The following is a 17,341-nucleotide window of genomic DNA, read 5'->3' as shown; positions in this document are numbered from 1 at the left end:
GGTACGGATCTGCAATTTTTTATACTTAAGAACCGGAACACCCATCAAAAGCTACTAGCTAGTTGTCAGTTAGCCATTGCTAGGCCCATCTTCTAGGCCCATCTCCCTGCTAGCCATAGAGGCCCATCAACCACTCCTTGGGCTACAATACCTGGACCCCCGCCGACCCATCACGACTGGACTACCAATTTAATTCCAGCAGAGGTTTTTTTTCAACTAACTCTTCCGTCAAGACGTCCCTTGAATGCCCACCCGCTAGCCCGCTAGCTGTCTAGAACACATCGGATTGTTAACTTAAGAGGCCCATCGGACAAATTCTTTGACCACTCTACCTATTTTGCCAATTGGCCTGGTTTACCACACGGAGCCCTGCTGGTCCTTCCTCTGAACCGGAACTCCCCAACAGAAGCTAGCCAGCTAACTAGCTACTAGCTAGTAGTCAGCTAGACACTGCTTTGGTCATTAGCTACCTTTAGCCTGGACAATTCTCGCCAGTCTGCACAGCACAACTCAAACCAGAGCAAATCTGACTTATTTTCCTCATTTCTCCGGATTCTTACCGCAAGCTGTGAACTTTTTTTTCCCCCTCACCTGGATCATCGTAGCTAGCCGGCTGCTATCCGAGTGGCCACTCCTGGCAAACGACTCTGTCCCGAAGCAAGAACCAATTAGCCTGGATCTAGCCTTGCTAGGCCCATCTGCTAGCCGCTGCCCGCTAGCTGTATAGAGCACATCGGACTGTTAGCTTAAGAGGCCCATCGGACAAATTCTTTGGCCACTATACCTATTTTGCCAATGTCCTGAATTACCGGAGCCCTAATGAATTACACGGAGCCCTAATGATTTGTCTGCCGACGTCACAGCAAGAGGGGGCCACAACAGACTTTCTTCCGTTGCGACTAACCTCAAAGGCCTTTCTGCTAGCTTGCTAGCCCCGGCTGCCTGAAGCCAGTCACTGGACCCTATGATCTCTTGGCTATGCATGCCTCTCCCTAACGTCAATATGTCTTGTCCATTGCTCTTTTGGTTAGTAATGATTGCCTTATTTCACTGTTGAGCCTCTAGCCGTGCTCAATACACCTTAGTTAACACTATATTTCTAGAGACAATATCTCTTTCATTTTCACTCTATGCACAGGCTTACCCCCACTGTATTAAAATCCTAACCTACCTTTGTCTGTACATTATGCCTTGAATCTATTCTACCGTGCCCAGATATCTGCTCATTTTACTCTCTGTTCAGAACGTACTAAACAGTCAGTTATTTTAGCCTTTAGCCGTACCCTTATCCTACTCCTCCTCTGTTCCTGTGGTGATGTGGAGGTTAATCCAGGTCCTGCAGTGGCTAGCTCCACTCCCATTCCCCAGGCGCTCTCATTTGTTGACTTCTGTAACCGTAAAGCTTTGGTTTCATGCCTGTTAACATTAGAAGCCTCCTCACTAAGTTTGTTATATTCACTGCCCTAGCACACTCTGCCAACCCGGATGTCCTAGGAGGGTCTGAATCCTGGTTTAGGAAGACCACCAAAACCCCTGAAATTTCCATCCCTAACTATAACATTTTCCGACAAGATAGAACATCAAAGGGGGCAGAGTTGCAATCTACTGCAGGGATAGCCTGCAGAGTTCTGTCTTACTCTCCAGGTCTGTGCCCAAACAATTTGACCTTCTACTTTTAAAAATCCACCTCTCCAGAAACAAGTCACTTAACATTGCCGCTTGCTATAGACCACCTTCTGCCCTGGACACCCTATGCAAATTGATTGCCCCCCAACTATCTTTAGAGCTTGTGCTGTTAGGTGACCTAAACTGGGACAATCTGAACACCCCAGCCATCCTACAATCTAATGAATCCACCAGGTACAACCCCAAATTCATAAACGCAGGCACCCTCAGATATCATCCTAACCAACCTGCCCTCCAAATACACATCTGCTGTCTTCAACCAGGACCTCAGTGATCACTGCCCCATTGCCTGCACCCGTAATGGGTCTTCAGCAAGCAGGCCTTTGTAATCAACCTTATTGATGGAATGATATTGACCTCATTCCATCATTAAAGGATGATTGCTAATTCTTTAAAAGTGCTTTCCTCACCAACTTAACCTCTTTATCCTACCCCCTCCTTTTTCGAACATTCTGTTAAAAATTGCGCAACATTTCAGCGTCCTGCTACTCATGCCAGGAATATAGTATATGCATATGATTAGTATGTGTGGATAGAAAACACTCTGAAGTTTCTAAAACTGGTTAAATCACGGCTGTGACTATAACAGAGCGTGTGTTTAATCGAAAAGCGCAAGAAAAACTGGTCACTGAAATCTGAAAAAAGTATCCATGCGCCCCTTTCATGGATTATTTAAAGGAAACCAAATTTAATATGGAGACGGATGCAATTCCTGCAGCTTCCACACAATGTCATTTTCATTGACAAAAATCATTTGAGACATTACCAATAGATCCGTGATTCCATCCAGCCTACCTCAATCGATTTTGGAAGATTGAAAAATGGACACTGTTTTCTTTTGTAGCTGCTATTGAATACAGATCGCCCAGTGATCAATTTGATCGCTTATTAACGTTTACAAATACCTAAAGTTGGGTTATAAAAGTAGGTTGAAGTGTTTTGTCAAAGAATATAGGCAACTTATATAATTTTTAAACATGACGTTGCGTGTTGGAAGAGAGCTTTTTTCGTGATGCAGACAGGCTATACAAATGGATATTTTGGGCATTCATGGACGGATTTAATCGGGAAAAAGTCCAATTTGTGATGTTTATGGGACATATAGGAGTGCCAACAAATAATATCATCAAAGGTAATGAATGTTTTATATTTTATTTCTGCGTTTTTGTGTAGCGCCGGCTACGCTAATTATTTTGTTTACGTCGCCTTCAGGCATTTTGAGGTGTTGCATGCTATCAGATTATAGCTTCTCATGCTTTCGCCGAAAAGCATTTTAAAAATCTGACTTGTTGGCTAGATTCACAACGAGTGTAGCTTTAATTCAATACCCTGCATGTATATTTTAATGAACGTTTGAGTTTTAACGAGTACATTTAGCATTTAGCGTAGCGCATTTGCATTTCCAGGTTCCTACTTGAGACGTCTGCGTCTCAAGTAGGAGCAAGAAGTTTTAAATAAGCATGCCCCATTCAAAAAAATGTAGAACTAGGAACAGATATAGCCCTTGGTTCACTCCAGACCTGACTGCCCTTGACCAGCACAAAACATCCTGTGGCGTACTGCACTAGCATCGAATAGCCCCCGTGATATGCAACTTTTCAGGGAAGTTAGGAACCAATATACACAGGCAGTTAGGAAAGCGAAGGATAGCTTTTTTAAACAGAAATTTGCACCCTGTAGCACAAACTCCAAAAAGTTTTGGGACACTGTAAAGTCCATGGAGAATACGAGTCCCTCCTCCCAGCTGCCCACTGCACTGAGGCTAGGAAACACTGTCACCAATGATAAATCCGCGATAATTGATCATTTCAATAAGAATTTTTCTGCGGCGGGCCATGCTTTCCACCTGATTACCCCCTACCCTGGTCAACAGCCCTACACCCCTCACTGCAACTTGCCCAAGTTTCCCCCATTTTCCTTTGTGGATTCACCCAAACCCAGATAGCTGATGTTCTGAAAGAGCTGCAAAATCTGGACCCCTACAAATGAGCAGGGCTAGACAATCTGGCCCCTCTCTTCCTAGAATTATACACCAAAGTTGTTGCAACTCCTATTACTAGCTTGATCAAACTCTTTCGTATCGTCTGAGATCCCCAAAGATTGGAAAGCTGCCGCGGTCATCCCCCTCTTCAAAGTCGGAGACCCTCTAGACCCAAACTGCTGCAGACCTATATCTATCCTACCCTGCCTTTCAAAGGTATTCGAAAGCCAAGTTAAACAGATCACCGACCACTTTGAATCCCACTGTACCTTCTCCGCTATGAAATCTGGTTCCCGAGCTGGTCATGGATGCACCTCAGCCATGCTCAAGATCCTAAACGACATTATAACCGCCATCGATAAGAGATAATACTGTGCAGTTGTATTCATCGACCTGGCCAAGGCTTTCGACTCTGTCAATCACCACATTCTTATCGGCAGAGTCAACAGCCTTGGTTTCTCAAGGTTCACCAACTTCTTCTCAGATAGAGTTCAGTGTATCAATCGGAGGGCCTGTTGTCCGGACCTCTGGCAGTCTCTATCGGGGTGCCACAGGGTTCAATCCTCGGGCCGACTATTTTCTCTGTATACATCAATGATGTCGCTCTTGCCGCTGGTGATTCTCTGATTCACCTCTACGCAGACGACACCATTCTGTATACTACTGGCCCTTCTTTGGAAACGGTGTTAACAAACCTTCATATGAGCTTCAATGCCATACAACTCTCCTTCCATGGCCTCCAAATGCTCTTAAATGCAAGCAAAACTAAATGCATGCTCTTCAACTGATCACTGCCCACTCCTACCCACCCGTCCAGCATCACTACTCTGGATGGTTCTGACTTAGAATATGTGGACAACTACAAATACCTAGGTGTCTGGTTAGACTGTAAACTCTCCTTCCAGACTTACATTAAGCATCTCCAATCCAAAACTAAATCTAGAATTGGCTTCGTATTTCATAACAAAGCATCCTTTACTCATGCTGCTAAACATGCCGTAGTAAAACTGACAATCCTACCGGTCCTTAACTTCGGCAATGTCATTTACAAAATAGCCTCCAACACTCTTATCACCAATTTTGCCCCATATACTACACTCCACCGCGACCTGTATGCTCTCTTTGGCTGGCCCTTGCTTCATATCTGTCGCCAAACCCACTGGCTCCAAGTCATCTATAAGTCTTTGCTAGGTAAAGCCCCGCCTTAGCTCACTGGTCACCATAGCAGCACCCACCCGCAACACGCGCTCCAGCAGGTATATTTCACTGGTCTCCCCCAAAGCCAATTCCTCCTTCAGCCGCCTTTCCTTCCAGTTCTCTGCAGCCAATGGCCGGAACGAACTGCAAAAATCACTGAAGCTGGAGACTCATATCTCCCTCATTAGTTTTAAGCACCAGCTGTCAGAGCAGCTCACAGTTTACTGCACCTGTACATAGCCAGTCTGTAAATAGCCCATCCAACTACCTCATATTGTAAATTTATTATATCTATTTGGCAATTTTTCACCCCAGTACCGCTACTTGCACACTCATCTTCTGCGTATCTATCACCCCAGTGATTAATTTACCATACTGTAATAATTTTGCCACTATGGCCTATTTATTGCCTCACCCCCTTATCCTACTTCATTTGCACACTGTATGTAGACTTTCTCTATTGTATTATTGACTGTATATTTGTTTATTCCATGTGTAACTGTGTTGTTGTTTGTGTCGCACTGCTTTGCTTTATCTTGGCCAGATCGCAGTTGTAAATGAGAACTTGTTCTCTGGTTAAATAAAGGTGAAATAAAAATAAAACATTTAATGAATAAAATATATATTTTTTTTACAGAAGACCATTACTAAAGTTATCATTTGAATGGAGCATGCATAGGTCTTTGTTTTGTTGATTCATGTGTTAAAAAAATGCAGTAAGGCAGAGGGTTTGAGTTGGATAGTTGGATAACTTATTTTCTTACTGTATAACAAATTGACTAAAACTACCTCTCTGCAGTGTTTATAGATGATTTTATCCTCCAAACCTCTAGCCCGTGAGGCCCTGGTGATTATGTGGCATGTTAAAAAAGTGTACTTGCCTGCCTTCACATTAATTAATCTCTTTGTATAATTGATTACCATTGTTAGCCTAATGGAATTTTTAATTAGTATCACTCAACTTTTCACTTCTAATTAATGTGGGGAATGGGCCTATTCCTTTTTAGGGGTTGTATTTAATTTTCATCTTTAATTGTGCAGTTATGAATCGATTTGCAGGGTCTGATTAAAATGTGTCACTCCTGGGGTTTCTGTATTGAATAAGATGGGTGGTGCGTTGCATAAACCAGAATAAGATACATTTACTCATTCTAAATGAATCCATCACAATATAGGCAGCCTCCCCTTCTGTCCATACATTGATTTACTTAGGGTACACTGAACAAAAATATAAACGCAACATGCAACAATTTCAAACATTTTACTGAGTTACAGTTCAAATAAGGAAATCAGTCAATTGAAATAAATAAATTGGGCCCTAATCTATGGATTTCAGATTTCAGAATACAGATATGCATCGGTTGGTCACAGATACCTTTAAAAAACGGTAGGATTGGCGTGGATCAGAAAAACTGTCAATATCTGGTTTGACCACCATTTGCCTCATGCAGCGCGTCACCTCTCCTTCGGATAGAGTTGATCAGAATGTTGATTGTGGCCTGTTGAATGTTGTCCCACTCCTCTTCAATGGCTGTGCGAAGTTGCTGGATATTGGAATGAACTGTAACACCCTGTCATACACGTCGATCCAGAGCATCCCAAACGTGCTCAATGGGTGACATGTCTGGTGAGTATGCATGCCATGGAAGAACTGGGACATTTCCAGCTTTCAGGAATTGTGTACAGATCCTTGCAATATGGAGCAAGCATTATCATGCTAAAACATGTGGTGATGGGGGCGGATGATCATTACGGTATCTCTGTGCATTCAAATTGCCATCAATAAAATGTAATTGTGTTCGTTGTCCATAGCTTATGCCTGCCCATACCATAACCCCACCGCACCATGGGACACTCTGTTCATAACGTTGACAACAGCAAACCACTCGCCCACACAAAGCCATAAAAGTGATCTGCGGTTGTGAGGCCAGTTGGACGTACTCACATATTCTCTAAAACGACGTTGAAGGCGGCTTATGGTATTCTCTGGCAATAGCCCATGCCATTTGTACGCTCCCTCAAAACTTCAAACATCCGTGGCATTGTGGCCTGTTGAATGTTGTTCCACTTCCATGGAGTTGGACTCTGTTCCTCTTTATCTGTGAGGTAAAAACAAATAATTTTTGTGAGACTTAATGGGGCCACACTTGCGAACATAAGCAAGCATTTAAAGTTAAATGGGTTCTCACGCACAAAATGATTATCAGCCAATGAAAAGCATTGATTTACTTGCATGTGACCAGCACTTGTTCATGGATGAAGTGTCCTTAACAAGTCAAATCAAATCCAATTGTATTCGTCACATGCGCCGAATGCAACATCTTACGTGAAATGTTTACTTAAAAGCCCTCAACGAACAATGCCGTTTTAAAGAAAATAGAGTTTAGAAAAATATTTACGAAATAAACAAACTACTTTTATGTCACAATAAAAGAACAATGAGGCTATATACAGGGGGTACTGGTACCGAGTCAATGTGTGCGGGTAAAGGTTAGTCGAGGTGATTTGAACATGTAGGTAGGGGTAAAGTGAATATGCATAGATAATAAACAGCGAGTAGCAGCAGTATAAAAACAAAGGGGGTGGCCATCTGATTAATTGTCCAGCAGCGGTATGGCTTGGGGGTAGAAGTTGTTACGGATCCTTTTGGACCTAGACTTGGCGCTACGGTACCACTTGCTGTGCGGTAGCAGAGAGAACAGTCTATGACTTTGTGACTGGATTCTTTGACAATGTTTTGGGTCTTCCTTTGACACCACCTATTATATAGGTCCTGGATGGCAGGAAACTTGACCCCACTGATGTACTGGGATGTACGCACTACCTTCTGTAGCGCCGAGCAGTTGCCAAACCAGGTGGTGATGCAACCAGTCAGGATATTGTCAATGGGGCAGCTGTAGCACTTTTTGAGGATCTGAGGAACCATGTCAAATCTTTTCAGTCTCCCGAGGGGGAAAAGGCATTGTCGTGCCTTCTTCATAACTTTCTTGGTGTGTTTAGACCATGATAGGTTGTTGGTGAGGTGGACCCCAAGGAACTTCAAACTCTCGACCCGCTCCACTACAGCCCAGTCGATTTGAATGGGGGCCTGTTCGGCCATCCTTTTCCTTTTAGTCCACGATCATCTCCTTTGTCTCTGACCCTCCCTATAGGCTTTTTCATCGTTGTCGGTGATCAGGCCTACCACCGTTGTGTCGTCAGCCAACTTAATGATGGTGTTGGAGTCGTGCTTGGCCACGCAGTCATGGGTGAACAGAGAGTACAGGAGGGGACTAAAGACACACCCATGAGGGACCAGTGTGGCAGATGTGTTGTTTCCCACCCTTACCACCTGGGGAAGGCCCGTCAGAAAGTCCAGGATCCAGTTGCAGAGGGAGGTGTTTAGTCCCAGGGTCCTTATCTTAGTGATGAGCTTCGTGGGTCCTATGGTAACCTATGGTGTTGAACACTGAGCTGTAGTCAATGAACAACATTCTCACATAGGTGTTCCTTTTGTCCAGGTGGGAAAGGGCGGAGTGGAGGGCAATTGAGATTGGGTCATCTGTGGATCTGTTGGGGTGGTATGTGAATTGGAGTGGGTCTAGGGTTTCCGGGATGATGGTGTTAATGTGAGCCATGACCAGCCTTTCAAAGCACTTTATGACTACCAACGTGAGTGCTACGGGGCGGTAGTCATTCAGGCAGATTACCTTCCCTTTCTTGGGGCACAGGAACTATGGGTCCTGCTTGAAATATGAAGGTATTACAGACTTGGTCAGGGAGAGGTGCTTGACTTGGTCTAGAATAGGTGCTGGTACCGTTCATATTTAGGTGCAACAACTCTACAATAATTTTTAGCGAATATTTTATAAGTGGTTCTCAAGCCGTAGTACATTTGAGGTGCCAGTACTCAGTTCTGGTGAGCCCTTGCCCGAGTCAAGTACATTATACTGGCTTGTAAAGTGACGTATAATTATTATTGGAATCCAGCCAGAGTTAAAAAATTCAACAGTTTGACTTTTTATTCACTTGCAACCTGCATTCAAAATGACTGCCAGGGTCAAGAACAGTATGAGGATACAATCTAACCCATTTAAACGGGAACAACCATTTCAGTAACAAGTGAAAAAAATCGAACTAAAATATTGGATTAGTTTAGAAAAATGAATGTTATGAATCTTTGTGTAGCATAAGATGAATCAATAAATCACTCAATGTACATGCAACAACACAGGTATTAAAAACTATTCCCCCCAAATCTATCTGCAGTAGAGCATACTGGGGGAAAATGCAATTTGTTATCATAACTGGGGGTTATGGTGCAGGTAGAACCCTTTTGGGTTCCATGTTAAACTTTTTCCAAAGAGGGTTCTACCTGAAACCCCAAAACAGTTATCCTAAGGGGACACCAGAAGATCATTTACCTAACAGGGTTCTACCATGGTGACAGTTACAATACTTTACAGTAGCTGAATATTAGACACAACACAATCCAATCTGTGAGTCTGATGTCCTGTACAGGGGGAAAATGCTTCCATGTCAACAGGTGTACCGCTTGTAGCCAAAGAAAAGCGTTCTTATAGTGTTAGATTGTGTCCCAAATGGCACCCAATTCTCTTCATGTATTTAATAATAGGGTGCAATTTGGAACACAATCATGGTGTAACGGTTTTCCTCCTCTTCTGAGGAGGAGTAGGAAGGATCGTAAGTGTTCGTCATTTTAATCAATAGCACTGAACACTAAAAATACAAAGTAGCAAAAAGAACAACCAAAACAATTCCATCTGGTAAACTACATACAAAGACAGAAAACAACTACCCACAAATCATAGTGGGAAAACAGGCTGCCTAAGTATGGTTCTCAATCAGAGACAACGATTGCCAGCTGCCTCTGATTGGGAACCATACCAGGCCAAACACATAGAAATAGAAAACCTAGAAAACACAACATATAATGCCCACCCCAACTCACTCCCTGATCAAACTAAAGGAACTAAGGTCAGGACGTGACACATAGCAATTGTAGAAAGAGGAACTGCACTGTGAATTGGAGAAAGAACTGGGTCAAGCCAGTACATATGCCCCCAGGCTGACAGTCAAAGTCAGATTTTGCAAAGGTGTTTAAAAACAATTTACCTGAAGAAAACACAAACATGCTAAGACAGTTCAGTGAGAGGATTGTTACACTCAAGGTTGAAGTAACTTTAGATGAAGCTAACTCAACACGAAATGTGTATTTCACATGATTTAACAATTTAAGGCAGCAGGGAAAATTTAAGGTGTATTTTATTATTATCATAATTTATTTAAAAAAATACATATATTTAAAACATACAATATACTCGCAGTGAAGCCGCTCAACAACTACATCATGTTAGTAATCTAACAGACTGTTGATGATTAACTACAGGAGAGTGAGACCAAATCATGGACGCTGGACAGAGTGGATTTCAGTTGTAACAAAAAGGCAGTTTATTGAGTCAAAAGATATCTTGTCCTGCAGTTTAACGTGCACGAACCTGATTCATATAGCTCAGAAGGAGTTAGCTGAAAAAGGGACCTAGACAAAGTTTGTAGCAGATTATATACATGGAATAATGTAGGTGGAGTCTTGTCGTGGTGGTCTTCTGACTGGTCCCGAAGAGTTGGAGGCGGGCCAGCTCCAGCCAGAGCAGGAGCCCCAATGGTGCACAGCAGAGTCCTCTGCTCTTGGCACCCTACCAGTAGAGGGGGGTGGAGTGTGTGTGTGTGTCCAGGAGTCGTGAGATAAGGGGAACTGAAACTGGCAGTTTATGGCTGGGGGTAGGGTGCTTCCTGTTTGGACAGGGGTGCGTGCAATGACTTGAGTCAGGCGGCTTAATATATGTGCTTGATATATGAGCTATGTATATGAATATGTGTATATATGACAAATCCCCCTCTTCACATCTATTGAACAATAGAACAATAGAAATAGAATATGGAGCAACCAAACAATTTGGTAGAAACCACATTTTTGGAGTCCCCCTCTTCACGTCTTTTAAGATATATATATATATATATATATAGAACCGAGAAGGAGGAGATGACGAAAACAAAAAACCCCTCTATTATGCAGCGAAACTAGGCAATAAAACAAGGACCAGAAAAGGCAACACTAGTGCTACACATGGAATGGGCAAGAGGAGAAGTCAGGAGGAAGGGGTTCCTCAAAAGGTGCAAACACTGCCTCAGGGTCATCAACCCCCAAAAGCGGGTACATATGGGCCTGGTCTGTAGTCATTGGGGTAATGGCAGTGGTAATCACTCTAGTGGCCAATGTGCGGGCGCAAGGACTACAGCAACAACCGCACAGGGTTAGGATAGCCACAAAAACAGCTACGGACACTAGGACAGAGGAGATCAGGGTCTTATATTTACCGAAAGCATCCATCCAGGAATCCCACATAGAGGTGTCAATCCCGGAGTGGTATTTCATTTTACCATTAAGTGTTCGAAGTACCTCTAGGGCAATGGTTAGACTACCATCCGTGGCTGTGTTATTGGGAATAAAAGTACAGCATTGCTCACCGAACATAGCACAAACCCCACCACGTTCAGCCAATAACATGTCAACAGCAATTCGATTTTGAAACGCCATCAAAGATGTTGCTGCCAGTTGACCATGTACTGCTTCGAATCCTTGCTGAGTCCAATTGCCTAGTTTTTAGACATTGAAATGAATGTAGTTAATGCGATCTACATTTTTGTTAACTATGCACCACCAGCAAAATTATGATTCAAAACCTGCAGCCACTTGGTCCACTAGTTTAAACTCATCTGGTACCCCTCTGGGAACCCCAATGGCATCAATATAAGTGGGATCCCCTGTCATCGGTCCCACTGTTCGCTTGGGCCTGAACAACAGCCTGTCAGGACCTGGAGAGTTAATACGAGAAAGCAGGTCCTGGACGCCTATTGGGTAAACAGAGATTGGCAGCAAAAGGTTAACAAGCGTACAAACTCCAGTGGTGTTCCGGGGAAGTTTGTCAAACACCATACACCAACCTTTTGTCATGTACCAGTCATACCTGGTGTATGAAAGAGCCGTCAGTCCCCTCCCATTCCTCTTGTCTCCCCATGTCCCCCAAGGTAGTGCAATGGTGGTGATTGCATTCGTGGGTATACATAAGGTGGTGCTTCTAACCTTGTCTGGAGTACATTGTTGGTGTGTGGGTGCAGTGCTGCGTTTGGGACAGGAGTGATTGGACGGAGTGGTGTCAGGAACGGTGTTAGAGATACGGGTAGGGGTAAGTGGAGTGGCAGGGTGAGATAGGTGTTCAATTAACCATGTGAAAGTGCCCAGGGACACCCCAAATATCAGTAGGAATATCACAAATAAGGGGCCAGATATCCCCAGCCTCACCCAGGGAGGGAGAAATGTCTCTCTAACTGGGCGAGGTTCCTTTTTCAGGGGAGGTGGAATTTGAGGCCGCATCACCTGAGTCAGGAGTGTCTTTATTTGGAATCGAATTTAGCCCGCTCAAATCGGCTCTGACTTCTGTCAGTGTTCTAGAAGGAATTGGGTCTGGAGTGCAATGTGTGAGGTGGTGCCAAGGTGCGCCTGATTTACCTTTGACCTGAACTGAGTGTGAAGTAACTTCCTTCACTTCGTACGGTCCAGTCCACCTGGGTTCCAGCCACTTTCTCTTGTGGACTTTAACCCTCACCCAGTCACCAACTTTTACCTTCAGTAGTGGCGTGTCCCCCGGCAGCTCCCCCTCTTGGACCTTGCAAACCTGGGTAGAGAGTGCTGCAGAGAGAAGCGTACATTTTTTCACATAATCAGACATTACAATTTGTTGTACATCAAGAGCGGGCATATGACCTCCCTCCCTTGGTGGACCAGGCATGACTCTTCCAGTCATTTTCTCATGAGGAGAGAGATGGGTGCCTGCTCCTGGTGAGGCTCACATAGCCATCAGTGCCAGAGGCAGGACTTCAACCCATGTCAACTTCGTACCTGCACATGCTTTAGCTATCTTAGCTTTCAACTTTTGGTTTGACGTTCCACCAGATCTCGGGACCGGGAATGGTACACAGAACCGAATCTGTGTGTTATACCAAATCTTTCTTCCACCTGTCTTAGGTGTTTGTTACTGAAATGTGAGCCACTGTCAATATACCTGGGTATTAGTTTGGTTTGTAGCCACTTAATGACTGACTTGGCATCCTCTTTTGCTGTTGGTATTGCCTCAACCCATTTGGAGAACCTATCAACCATGACTAAAAGATAGCGTTTCCCTTTGGTTACATTGTCTGCACCCATATCTGTGTAATCTATGCTAATGTCCTGAAAACATGCATTAGGTATGTTTGATATGGTTTCTTTGAGTTGTGGCTGCCACAAATGTTGCATTCGTCAGAAAATAAGTCAGTCATTACGTCGCAAAATAAGTCAGTCATTACTTTAATTTGAGGGTGCCACCAGATGTGCGAGACCTTTTGAAGGGTCTTTAGTTCCACCAGTCCTTTGTTCTTTGTTCTTTGTTCTGCTTCCTTTCTGCTTCCTCCCCCTCTTCATCCAACCGCAGATAGATCTGTTGTCAGTTGTGCAAAACCTGTTGATGATCCGGGTGCGAGGAGGTTCATTGGTATGGGGTAAAAAAATGTTAAAAAATTATTATTATTATTATTATTTTTTTCAGTAAGTTGGCTCCCTTCTCCTGCAGAGGGTGGGGGACATCTTCATTGCCAGGGCATAGCGTTCCCTGCCATTCCCTGGAACTGGGGTTGCAGCTGCTGCATAGGAACTGAAGCTGGGTGGTTGTATGCCGGCTGTTCCTGCTGCATATAACTAGGTTCTGGTTGGTTGTAGTGTAGAGGAGGGGGTCCTCCTCTTCCTCTCCATCTTCCTGGTGCTCCTCCACTGCCTCTTCCTCTCCATTGCTGTTGCTGCAGGGAGAGAGGTTTCATGCAATCTCTGGCAAAATGACCGGGAATTCCGCAGTTATAACACTGGTAGTTTCCCCCTCTGGGTGGTCCAGTGTAGGGGCCCCGTTTAGGCCATTGTGGCTGTTGCTGTTGCAGGATATACTGTTGTGGGGGAGGGTATTGGGGTGGTGGGGCCCCCATAGGAGCAGTGAGTGGGGCTGCCTGCTGTTGGATCATCTGAGAGACAGTCTGGGCCACTCTTTGAGAGATGTCTGTTTTGGTGCCTGTCTCCTGGGTTCTTCCGCCACCATCTGTTTCTTAGGTTTTTTCTCCTTTCTGTGCCTCCTTCAATTGGAGCTTCAGGAGTTGTACCTGGAGGGACTGGACTTGGTTCTCGGATCCCCCCTTGTCCTTATTGTATTGAGCCACGTGATGGTGGACATGTGTGTTGAATTGAGTCAGTGGGAGTGAGATCAACCCTACCGTTCCTCTCAGTTTCGTTTTCACATCTCCAGGACACCCGTTCACCACCATTTCCTTCCTCATGCTGAGTGTGGTGTCTGTGTGATCGTATGGTTCTTCGTGGACCGATCTCCATGTGGTCTTAGCTCTGTCCAGGTATGCTGCTGGATGCTCACCTGGATTGATGGTAAATGAAGACAGGGTAGCATGGTTTCTTTCTGATGGGTATGCTCTGCACAGTTCCCCCATAGTATGGTCCTAAAATGGTCCAGTGGCAGGGTAGGCTGGTCGTCGTCCAGGTTGGCTGCTTTCATGAGAGCGGTCATTGTGCCATGGTCGGTTGCTCTGGCTAGTAGTGCTTTCATATCTCCCAGGCAGAGATTCAGACCCGAAGTCAGAGTCTGAAGTTGGAGTAGCCATGCTGAGGCCCCTCCATGCAGACTAGGCATTTGTTCCATCAGTGTGGTCAGGTCAGTCATTTTCCAAGGTTGGTACTCTAAGAAGCGTGGATCAGCTGCTGGGCGTAGGGGAAACATGCAGGCTCCACCCCGTTCGGAGTCCCAGTGTTCTCTGGCGATCACTCCTTTAGCTCTCATTCCGGCCTGCCGGGCAGACATCCAGGTGGTGGTAGCCCTCTGGGTGTCGGTCACGTCCGTCACCTTTCCCTTCACTATGCCTTCGATGTGGTATTCACCCATCCCTTCTCCTTCGACGCCCATCAATCCTCTTGCTAGGGCTATGGATTTATTCAGTTATCTTCTTAGGTCTTGTATCTCATATTCTACCTCTACACTGGTGGGTGCGTGTCTGTTACTGTCCTCATCATCTTCCATTGCCTGGCTCACCTGGCTCTGGCATGATCCTTCCTCAGCTTGCAGGCTGTGCGGGGAACACTCTCGGTAGTAGGCGGGGTTAGGAGGTGAGAGGAAGCGCACACCGCCATCTGTACTCTTCAGACTCGTGAGAGAGCCCACAGACACCCTGAGGTCTATCAGGAGTGGTCCGGTTCCGGGGAAAGCCCCGGAGTTGCATTGTTGGTCCTGTTCCTGGGAGGTGTTCCCTGGACCTGGAGTACTGGTGGTGATTTGCTCACACATAATCTGCCCTCCTGTTATTCCAAAGCTCATAGCCCCTTTTAGCTGGCCTGCCTGTACACTTAGAAGAGGGGCCTGAATTGCGGGCTGGGTCCTGGTGAGGATAGGGTTGCCTTTGAACGGGTTGTGAGACGGGCCACGTTTATTGTGCCCCATTGAATATGGTGGAGGTTGGGCCATCTCTATTGGTATCTCTGGGTATAGTGAGGGAGGAGCAGACGCCGTGTTGGTGTTGTCAACTTGGGGAGCTGTGGGAGAATAATCGTGTGGAGCTTTGGTATCTGCTGAGGCCACACACATCATGTCCAGTTTGTTTTTTGGCAGCACCCTCCTACTCTCTTGTATCGCCCATGTCCCTATTTTCAACTCTGCTTCGGCTCGCTCTCTCTCTTTGGTGCCTTCCTTGCTGAACAAATGAGTCTTGTTCCCCTCTGTCTCACTTGCTCTCGTCCCCTCTACGGCTTTTTCTAGCCCTTTCTGCATAGATTGGAGTTCCTCGTCTACTGGAGGTCCCCCTCTAAGGTAACCTGCCTGTATCCATTTCAGTTTTATCCGTTCCCACACTTTCTTCACTTTGCTATACTGTTCTTTCCCTCCCGCTCTATCAATCATACTCTGATCTAAATATTCATTGAATTTGAGTTTGGGCGTGGTGGCTGCAGACATTTTATCTAGTTCGTCTGATAATGTGTATAATGCGTTATTTAGGTATATTCAATCCTTACTATGTGGTGTTTATTTCTATCGTTGTATGCTTAGCCCGTCCCTGGTCGAAACCAGGGATGTATTCGCGGTGTCGGCACAGACTTATCTCTTCCACCCCACCCTCGCATACAAAGGGGGTTATCAGTATGTGGTGCCAGCCACATGTGTGTTTCTCCGGTATTTTATTTGAATTTGTTCAGCGATTTATTTAGGTATTTTCTAGAAATGATTCGGTGATTTCCTTTTGGAACAATATATTAGTGAAATCAGGCGATTCTATAACAATTGTCAGAATAATTGTATCACTTTGGGAACCGGTATTTTTTATTCGGATTTGTTCAGTGAATTATTTAAACACTTTCTAAAAAGAATTAGGCAATCACCTTTTGGAACAATATATTAGTAAATTCAAGCGGTTCTATAACAATTGTCAGAATAATTATATCTCCTGGGGAATACCGACAGCAGAAAGAGGGAAAATAGCAACCAGTCAGCATTCAGCACGACGGCTGGGTGGGCAGTATTTGGGCTCAGCGGCCGTCAATTTTACACCGTTTATGTATTCACAGTATGGCAATTATTCCCCAACAAATGTTTTCTCTGAACTGGGCACAACAAAATCGCGGATTATCAAAACTGGTTATATTATGTGATAGTTTGATGTGCAATGGTCACATCATTCCGGATCACTGTCTCGTGGAACGCCAAACCTACATATACTATATCTACTCGACTACACCTCTTTACATAACCTATTAAATAGTACACAACTTATTTAATAGGGCATTTTTCATGCAGATTCAGTCAATCTAACCACACCTCCACAAGACCTATTGGATAATATACAACGTATCAATAGGACATTTTACATGCAGATTCGGTTCATCTATCAATTAACTATAACCACACCTCCACAAGACCTATTCGATAATACACAACATATCAATAGGACATTTTACATGCAGATTCGGTTCATCTATTAATTAACTACACCTCTTACAAGACCTATTCGATAATACACAACATATCAATAGGACATTTTACATGCAGATTCAGTTAATTATCTGTTAACTACACCTCTTACAAGACCTATTCGATAATACACAACATATCAATAGGACATTTTACATGCAGATTCAGTTAACCAGTCTCTATTTATGCAAGATATCTTTTAACCATGCCTTAATTACTTAAAAGTAATTTAACAGCAATTCATACTCACGCTCAGTACTACTGATCAAAATTTGGCAATTGACTAAAATATAATATGAAGATTTTTGATTTAACAGGCTCTGCTTACCTTTTATGTTGAGCGCTCTGATCAGTTTCCTGAGGCAAGTTGAAT

The 17,341-nt window shown here is 44.3% G+C and overlaps 1 protein-coding gene across 1 annotated transcript in view; it reads left to right on the top strand.

The window, feature by feature from the left end:
• Positions 1-17,341, top strand: part of LOC139420696 (cadherin-12-like) — a 128,347-nt gene that overhangs the window by 14,682 nt on the left and 96,324 nt on the right. The gene's annotated exons all lie outside the window — the stretch shown is intronic.

The sequence above is a fragment of the Oncorhynchus clarkii genome, chromosome 11 (genome assembly GCF_045791955.1).
Source record: "Oncorhynchus clarkii lewisi isolate Uvic-CL-2024 chromosome 11, UVic_Ocla_1.0, whole genome shotgun sequence".
NCBI classification, from domain to species: Eukaryota; Metazoa; Chordata; class Actinopteri; order Salmoniformes; family Salmonidae; genus Oncorhynchus; species Oncorhynchus clarkii.
This window is presented reverse-complemented; position numbering and strand designations above follow the sequence as displayed.